Below are 9620 nucleotides of genomic sequence, written 5' to 3' on the forward strand. Positions count from 1 at the left end.
TGGTCTGAGAAGGTCAGTGAAATGCCCTCAGGATTTGTCCTGAGATCCTGTACCTCAGATTGTAGAACCTTTATCAGCCCCTCTCCAAGATGGCTCCTGGCAATCACTCTCTAGTTGGGAACAACCGAGCCCTCAGCACTCACTGCCTGCTGGTGTGATACTTCACGTCTACTGCTGTGTCCCATTGTGGAGGCCTCTGGGGTGGCCAGCAGTCGCCGTGTGTCTGGGGGTTTGAACCACTTCTCTCCAACAGTGAGTCCCATCCCAGGGAGAAGGCACTGTTGGCTACCTCCTTCTTCACTTAAGTTTCTCTCTTTGTGGGCTTCAATTCACACTTCAGATCTTCCCAGAGAACCCACTCTCTCCTTCCTTTCTCCTCACGTTGCTGTATTCCAGCATTTGGATGGTGATTCTCGGAGAGGCTCTTTCTGTGCTGCTTTACCACTCTGCTATCTGGGTGCTCAATCCTATATTGAAAATTTATTCTAGGGGCTGGAGAAATGGCTCAGAATAAGCGCTTGCCTGGCAAGCACAAGGGCCTGAGTTCAATCCCTGGTGCCGAAAAAAAAAAAAAAAAGAAAAAAGAAAAAAAGGCTGGCCAAATAGCTCAGCAGATTAAGCAGATGCAGGGGCCAGGAGTTTGATCCCGGGGCCTGGGGTGTCAGCTCCACCCCCGGGGGCACTCTGAGATAGCGATTGAGACTGGGCATGGTGGTGGGCACCTGTAATCCCAGCACTTGGGACGCTGTAAATAGGAGGATCACTATGAGTCCGATTTATGCAGTGAGACCCTGTAACCCTGTCATAAAAAAAAAATTACTCTATTTCAGTCAAATAACGTTTAGTTGTAACAACTAATATCAAAAGCATGCTGTCTTTATCTTATTCTTAGAGGAAGGAGAGCTATTTATTTGATTAAAAATTGTGCAGAGATAGTTCTAGTTGGCAATTAGATGTTGCACCCAAATTGCCTGTGCAAATTTATTCTGCTAGTTTAAAACAATATGACAGCAAGGCTATGTTTCAATCTCTGAAAACCATGTAAAGTAGTCATAAACAAAGTGATGGCCTCTATTAATAAGATATTCTCTTCTGTAATAAGTTCATGGTCATATTTCTTCAACAAAAGTTTTTTCAAACATCTTTCAGAAATTAATAGAATTGAGAGTTTATCAGCTTTGAAAGAGGTGTAGTAGATTTCTATCCTTCTGTAATATTTTTATTCTCATAAATTTAGTATTATTTTGGTATTACTAGTTTTTAGGAATTGCAAGAAGGCCCTGGATACATAGATCTGCATGCCCCCTGGATGATCCTTTTTTTCCCTTTTGGTATCGGGGATCAAATTTGGGACCTCATGCTTGCGGGGCAGGCTCTTATGCTGCTGAGCTATCTCCTCAGCCCATAGATGATCCATTTTGGATTCTATCATAATCAAATTACACCAAGGCTAGGCCAATTCATTGATGCTTCATTAGAATTTTCATATTGTTGAGAAGATTTTAGTGGACTGAGCTTTGACTGTGATGTAGATCGGGCCCGAACCTGAGAGACAGGCGGTCACCGCCAAGGTTTGTGAATACTTGTACCCACCGGAACTTACACACTAACAAAAACACCTTACAGACTATACAATCATATTTATCCCTATTTTAAAATATTTGTATTTGCTACAGGATTTGATGCAATGTAAACTTGTTGGAAACTACTCAGTGCACTTAAAACTATCAGTATGTACTTATTCAATAAATATTTTCTCCAAGATTAGGAATCATTTGACAAAGTGAGTAAGTGATCTGCAATCTGTATTTTTGAAAGATTATATCTTTTGTTTTCACATAAGAAAATCAGGATTCCATTTTGGGCCAGCAATTTAACTACTTGGGTATTTCATTTACCTTTCTCACTTGAAAAATGAAAGTAATAATATAAACTACTTATTACGTAAACCTTATGAGTGAGACCACATACTTGAAAGAAATTAGATGCCATTGTGATGACAGCTAGAATTGCAATTTTTTGATATAGTGACTTAAAGTGTAATTAAGGAGTAAAAAAAATAATTCACCTGTCCTCCAGCCTCAAGGTTGAGTCGTCATGTTTAGCTCTTCTTATTCTTAAGTTCATAAGTGTCGCGCGCGGCCTTACCTGCAAGAACGACGCGACCACTGGTTGGTTTTCTGCGCAGCTCTTTATTGTTCTCTTGCATCCGTCTTCTCTCCTCCCGAGGCCCCTGCTCTTAGCTTATAAGTCCCAGGGCTTCCAACCATGGGGTGCCACGTGTGTACTGCCCATTGGTCCAGGTATGCGGAAGCAATGCGTTAGCCCAAGCCTTGGCCATATATGGAGTTGTTTACTCCAGGAGCGCTCACCCCCTGAGAGGGTGGAAGGCGGAAACCGGCGCCATCCTAGGGCGCGGCTACACGCAGCTCCCTACACATAAGGCTTAAGCTTTGCTATTTGCTTCAATAATAACTTATTTAAAAAATAGAAGTGGAATGAGTCATATCATGGAGGATATAAAAACCATCTTCAAGGTACCACTGGCTTAACATAGAACAAATTTGAGCAGAAAGAAAAATTGGTCACTGACTATTGATTGAAACATCAAATATAAAAACTATTAGTTCATAAATATATTAATAAAGCTCATTTGTAGCTAGTGGAAGTTGGAAGGCTGTCAACCATAACCTATGAAAATTGTTTTATGAAGGGTTTCTTGCCTTTATGTCTGAACTACGTGACTGAGATAATCCCACACAATTTGATGAAAGAAAGTGCTTTAAAGGAGAATTTCAGTGAATCAATATAGATATTAGATACATCTTCATACGGAATTTGAATGTTACTAGTTTGTAGCACCTCCTAAAAAATTGACCAGGGCAATAGTTATTTGAAACTTGTAGAGTTATCAGAACTTATCAGCCTTAGAAACAGCATAGCTAGCAAAATTGCGACATTATCTGCCTTATAATGTCATGTAACTAGAAATATACATCAACTATAAAGTGTCTTTCCAAAAATTGAACCTGAATGTATCATTAGTTTGGATGAACTTAAATCTAATGAGGATTTTATGGGAAAAATAGAATATAAAGGAACAAGTCAGAGGACATCCCAGGAAGGTGGGAAGGAGAATAAAACTGGGTTTGATGGGTCTCTAGACTTATCAATAATATTTTAATTCCTTTCTTAAAAATACATAATCAGTGGGTTGGGAGTATAGCCAGAGACACAGTGCTTGCCTAGCAAGTGTGAAGTCATGAGTTCAATTCCCAGTACCAAAACACCAAAACAAAACAAAACAAAAATACATGACCAGGCACGGTGGTGCATACCTGTAATCCTAGTGCTGGAAGGCTGAGACAGGAAGAGTGCTTTGAGTTCAAGGGAGTTCACTACATAGTGAGTTCAAACCTAGCCTAAACTACATAGTGAGACCCTATCCCAGAAACCAAAAATACATAGGATCCTATCATAAAACATTAAGAATTGTTAATTTTGTGTGGTAGAATTATGTTATTTTTATTTTTCTAAAATTTAAAATTTCCTTTAGCATATTCCAGAACAAATTTCATTGTTTGCAGTTCATATTCACCAGCAGAGAAGCCCACGCCTAAAGCAGATTATGTATCACCAAACAGCTGTCAGGTCTGCCTGGTGATAGGAAGCCCAGAACAGACTATTCTTAGATCCAGAAATCCTGAGTAGTTCAAGTTACTGAAGCTCTTGTAAACATCACCCTCTTTCTGAACCAGTGAAACTGATGAAAGATTAAAACATTTTTTTTTAAAAAAAAACACATTTGCTCTGACTCTCTAAAGCTGAACCATTATTAAGTAATTAATCACTTTAATTACTGCATATATATTTCTCCAACAAGCTATTGTGGAGTTCCTCCTACATATTGTACACTACACCAGCAGGGACGCAGCCTACAAGGATCAAAGACATACTCCTTGTTAATCAAGGGAAAGACACAAGATCAGTGCTGTGTGGTCACATTAGGGGTGTACAGGGCAGCATAGAGCAGAAGTCTGTCTCTCCTAGGCTTAAGGATCAAACAACACAGTTACATTAAGTACATTTTTTTTTTTAGAAAATTAACAATGACTATTATATTGCATGCTGTTACCTTCAAAGTGTTTTCTCAGATTACCAGATAAAGGCTGTAAGGTTGATCAAACAATCTAAACACTGACTGTTCCTTTCAATGAACTAATAGAAATTAGTGGTATAATTATCTTAGCTATCTTGTGTGCATGTATATATCTATCTACTCATCTATCTATCTATCTATCTATCTATCTATCTATTTATCTATCTAACTATCATCTATCTATCTCCCTTCTTTTCTCCTTTCCTCCATCCCAGTTGTTCTTTCCTTTTGAAGTGTCTTTCCTTTTCACAGTCTATTGTACCTTTTGGATATTATTTACTCTTTCGATTTCTTACACTAGGGAGACAGGACAATATTTGCATATGTGAGTCTGACTTATTTCACTTATGAATATGGTCTCTAGTTGCATCTACTTACCTATAAAAGCTTCGAGTTTTCTCTTTATAGCTGAGTAGTACTCCATTGTGTAAAAGTACCACATCTTTTCTATCCATTTCCCATTGGATGGGCATCTGGGTGGTTTCCAAGACTCAGCTATGATGAACTGCACTTCTGGGTGTGTGTTAACCATTACGCAGGGTGAGAGATGTTGAGGGCATGAAGGAAGATGTTTCTGTGAAAGAGGTTAGGATACAGAAATCGGGAGAAATTTGAGGAACCGCAAGTTTGGGATTATTGGAGAAGAAAGCATTGGATTTAAAAGTAAATTATTAGAAGATCTAGTCTCAGAAGATTTTTTAACTTAATCTGGGAGCTATAAGAAACCACTGAATTGGAAACAATACATGTTCGACCCAGGATGTAAGGAATTCACTTTTTCTTTGAATCTTAATTGAAAGTTCATGGATAGAAACTATGATGTGCTGCAGGCTAGGCAGGGCCACTGAGGTGGTGGGACCTTGCGTGGACTCATGGCGGGTTTGGGGCACAGTCCTGGTTGTCAGCATGTGTCTGTCACACTAGGGGGGCAGGGCTAAGAGCAGCTGATTTGTTCTGGGCACTGAGGCACAGCCTGAGGGATAATTTTTCATAGGAAAAAGAAAAGTTATGCCTCGTACTTGATATATTCTCTGGGCGAAATTTCCTATGAACTGACTCAGGTCTAGGCAGACACTGGAGTGAAAGCAAGGCGGAATTCCTTAGTACTCAGGATGGTTAATCTAAGTGTCAATGTGCTGGAGTGATGGGAAACACAGATATCTGGGGGAACATTATTCCTGGGAGTGTCTGTGAAGGTGTTCCTGGAAGCCATGAGCCTTTGTGCATGTGAGCTGAGTAAGAAGATGCCCTTCCCAGTGTGGGTGGGTGTGGTCCGATCCACGGAGGGCTTCAGAGCACAAAAAGGTGGAGAAAAGAAAAATTCCCTCTCTCTGGAGTTGGACATCCTAATTTCAGTCCTTTGGACTTTGGGATTACACATTGGTTTCCCTGGGGCTCTGTCCTTTGGATTCAGAATAAATTCTGTTGCCAGCTTTCCTGGTTCTCCAGCTTGCAGATGGTATATTGTGGGACTTTGTGGCTTCCGTGACCACGTCAGCTAATTCCTATGCCAAATGCCCTTTTCTACATCTATAATGTCCTGGTGGTTCCGTTTCTCTGGAAAACCCTGGCTAGGGTGGTACTGCTTACCAGAGTGCCACACACAGGCACACTTCCCCACTCTATTGCCTCCCGTGGTCCAAAGGTGAGTGTAACTCGGCTATCTCCCGTGCTCAGAGCTGTGAGCCTTACCTAGCGCTGCGGTGCCAGGGGAGGTGCCTTCAAGGCACGGGCAGTATCCAAGGCAGGCGGGGTCCATGGAGGAAGCAGTAAGTGAATCTCACAGCTGAGTTGGCCCCAAGTGGAGTGGTAGGACTGGAGGAGCAGATAAGGAAGAGGAAGAAGCTGGGTGACTGGACTCGGACTTCTGTTAGCATAAAAGGTGTATCTCTATAAAGGCACAGAAACAATTGGTGTGGTGGCCTGAAGGATGTGTGTGTGTGTGTGTGTGTGTGTGTGTGTGTGTGTGTATTTCTATTTTGCACTGGAAAATGGAGCAAGAACCTATGAAATGCTAGCTGGAGTGGCTTGAACCAGTTCTCCCAGATAAGCTGCCCAAGTTCCCCGAATGCTAGCCCCTAGCAGCCCTGCATTTGCTGTTACTGTAAAAGTGTCAAAGGTCAGGTTACTCCGCAGCCTGTCCAGCCAGTGCCCAGTTACCCTCTGAGAAGGCTCATTCCTAATCCAAGAGGGAATTTAGCCCGTGCTCGCATCCGGCTAAGCTTCCCCATGGCTGCAGTCTTGCGCTTTGGTTTTCCCATTACTCCTACTGAGTACAGAGGTAGATTTTCCTGATTCTTTCTTCCTCTTTTCTTTCTGATTGAATAGCTAGAGCCTAAAGCCAAATGAAACTTTTCACAGGGAATAACAAGCAATTTTGTCTGATCCTTGTTACTCTTGCTGACACAGCGGTTGTGTTATTCTCGCTGACAGATTCTCAGAAGAGATTTAGTAAAAATATTATTGATCAAATTCACCAAGGAACAGACTGTTTCAGGTGGGTGTGTCTCGGTAGAATTATCCTAAATGGTTTGGTAACTGCACATCCAAAGATTGCTGAATTCTTCTTTCCCCTCAGAAAATACAGCAAGGTCAATCTGAAATCCAGTTGTGTTTTGAGGACAGATGGTATTAGCTTAACAGTAAACACATTTGTGAGTGCCCTCTCCCATCCTGTTTAGTGTGCGGAGGGAAAACCATATATGTGCTTAATTTTCTTGTAGAGCAGAAATACACCTGTTCCAGAGAAAAAGAATTTAACTGGTTCCAAGTCAAATGACATTAACAGGTGTTACTGCACCCATCCAGGCCTTAAAATGGATTATTATAAATAGGAGTAATGCGTCTTTCTGGCTCTTGTTTGAAACTCTTCTGTAAGGTTTTATACCCCTATAATGTTACTCTCGATTATTTCGAGCTGCACGTAGTGCTGACACCTTTTTGCTCTTCGCTCTGGCTCTTCTCAGCTGCTGCGTCTGCGTGAACTTGTAGCGCTGGCGATCAACTGCCAGTAAGCGCTGCAACTGTTGGTCGGCATCGTCGCTCCCGTCACGCTCTGGTCACTTGGACTGAAGGACAGCGCGCTGCTGAGGTTCAGGAGATGGCACACTCGGGGAGAAGGTCCCTCTCCACGTCAGCGTTGCACAGGGATGAGTAAAGAGATTCCAGGAGGTTTACTGCCCTGCCTCCCAGCACCAAGCCATACGGAAACAGAAGGGCAGCAGGCCAGTGCCGTAGCAGGGAGGGCGCGCCTCTAGGTCCGACCAACCTCGTGGAGGCCGCGCTGGGCCCAGCTCTGAGTTCTGCTTGCATCTACATCGAGACCACATTTCCTCCCAGAGCTGGCTGAGGAATGGGAGGAATACTGTGCAGGACTTGCCCCTGGGAGGCAGGAGACACCTGTGACAGGAGCCTTGGACTTGCACTTTGCTACCAGCCCCGCGAGATTTCCTCAGAGCTGCTCTGCAGCCTGCCACGCTTTCTCCCAGCCTCGCCTTGCCTTTCCAGGTCTCCCTGTGGGCTGGACCCACGTTGTTGTTTGATGACTCTGTTCCCCTTTCCTGTGTGTTTGCTCTCGGAGTTATGTAGTTAGGTTCCGCTCCGATATTTCTCCTGGGCACCTCTTTCTCTCAGGACTGTAACTGAAAGCCAAAACAAAAGCAGTACTCTTTTCCGTCCCTAGTTCAAAAGCCAGGCAGAGTGCATTCTTTCTTTCTTCTTGCCAAGCTGACCAAAGTTGCTGTTTCCAGTCCTGTAATTATCCATTGATAACCTTGTTCTTTTTATTCCACAGAGTGATTTGCAAATGTAGAGCCATAGGTTGTTCAGTGACCTACCACATTTCCCCTCCTTCCAGGGTTTCTGAAAACCTTGACACTGTCAACACACGTGAAACTGCCCATCCCTCCTCTCCCTCCCAGGGGGGCCTGCTTTGCGCTCCTTTCCCTTGCTTAACTCACAGTTGCTGATCCTTAGTTAATCTCCCACACCATGCTTGTTTAAACTTCGTGTGCAGGCACCCACTGTGCTTGTTTCACAGGATTTTTATGCTAAGTAATACTTGGACTATTCTCTTTTGGTATAAGTGAGAAATTTCACATTTGTCTAGGGAAAAGATTTTGTTTTCTATTTGTAATAAGGGGAAAAAAGCTTCACAACATGATTTAACTTACAGACCATGTGTGGTCTCTGCTTACTTTTAAGTGCCTTAGCATAGTATTATATGCTAGTAGTGGAAGACACAAGTGACTGCATTGGTTGGTGTCTCCTTGCATGTAACTTTAAGAGAGCTATTACTATTCCCATAGGGAAACAAAGGTCTGGAAAGGGAAATTTTCTTAATGCTTCTTCGTAAGTGGAAAATTGAAAATACAAACCCAGGCTTTTGTCGCCTTAAGATCCTTATACTAGCTGGGTGTGTTGGTGCACGCCTGTATCCCAGCACTTGGGAGGCCAAGGCAGTAGGATCGCAGTGAGTTTGAGGCCAGCCGGGACTATATAGTGAAGCCCTGTCTCAGAAAACCACCCCTTGCAGAGAAAAGAAAAACCATAACATGATCCTCCATGCTTTCCACTCTACTATACAGAGTCCCATGAAGGCAAGTTTCCCCCAATGGACTCCACCAAAGTGTTGGAATTGGCAGCTCTGTGTAGACCCTGCGAGTGGCCACTTAGGCTTTTGTGGCCTTTGGCTTTCCCAGAAGGGAAGGCCCTTACCCCATGACGTGGGTGGTGCCTGGATGGAGCTCAGGAAAGAGGATTTCCTTTTCCTTTTTCTTTGCCTTTTTTTCTTGTCCTCATGTATGTGGGACAGCAAGAGAAAAAATCAGAAAGGTGCTTCCTTTTCTCTCAACAGCTCTAGGCCCAGCTAGACTTGAAGATGCGGAAGGGCAGAAGGGCACCATGATGATCGTGGTCCTTGCTGCAGTGTGTGAAGAGCTTCTCACCTGTCATCAGGGCTTTGGGAACTTCTCCCACTGCCATGGAGTTGCAGAATTGAGGGTCCAATAAGGTCTTCACTTTTCAGTTCTCAATGTAAAGAGGCAGACAGAAGTGGGGTGTGGATTAGGGGCCACTTTAGCACACAATAAGGTACAAGAGCTGCGCACCAACTCTCAAAGGGTGCAGTGTTTTACATCTGAAAATGTATGTGGTGACATGTATGGAGGATAAAAGCCACCTAGAGCTCCAGGGCCCTGTCAATGAGAATGCTGTTGATTTTGAGGTTTTTGGCCCTTGGCTAAGTTGTAGATTAATAGGTATAGAAACTGTGTCTAAGATTAGCATATCCTCCTGCTTACAGACAGAGCAGCACCTTGGAAGGAAGTTGATAAGCAATGAATGCTGCTAAGTCACAGTAATTGCTTGCAGAAAGCAAAATTCCAGAGAACAAAGTAAGCTCATGGTAAGGACTGAATTGCTTTGAAACTTGTTATTTTCATCTTTTTACTTTTATTTTTTT

Source organism: Octodon degus, unplaced genomic scaffold (assembly GCF_000260255.1).
Source record: "Octodon degus isolate 3935 unplaced genomic scaffold, OctDeg1.0 scaffold00012, whole genome shotgun sequence".
Classification (NCBI taxonomy): Eukaryota; Metazoa; Chordata; class Mammalia; order Rodentia; family Octodontidae; genus Octodon; species Octodon degus.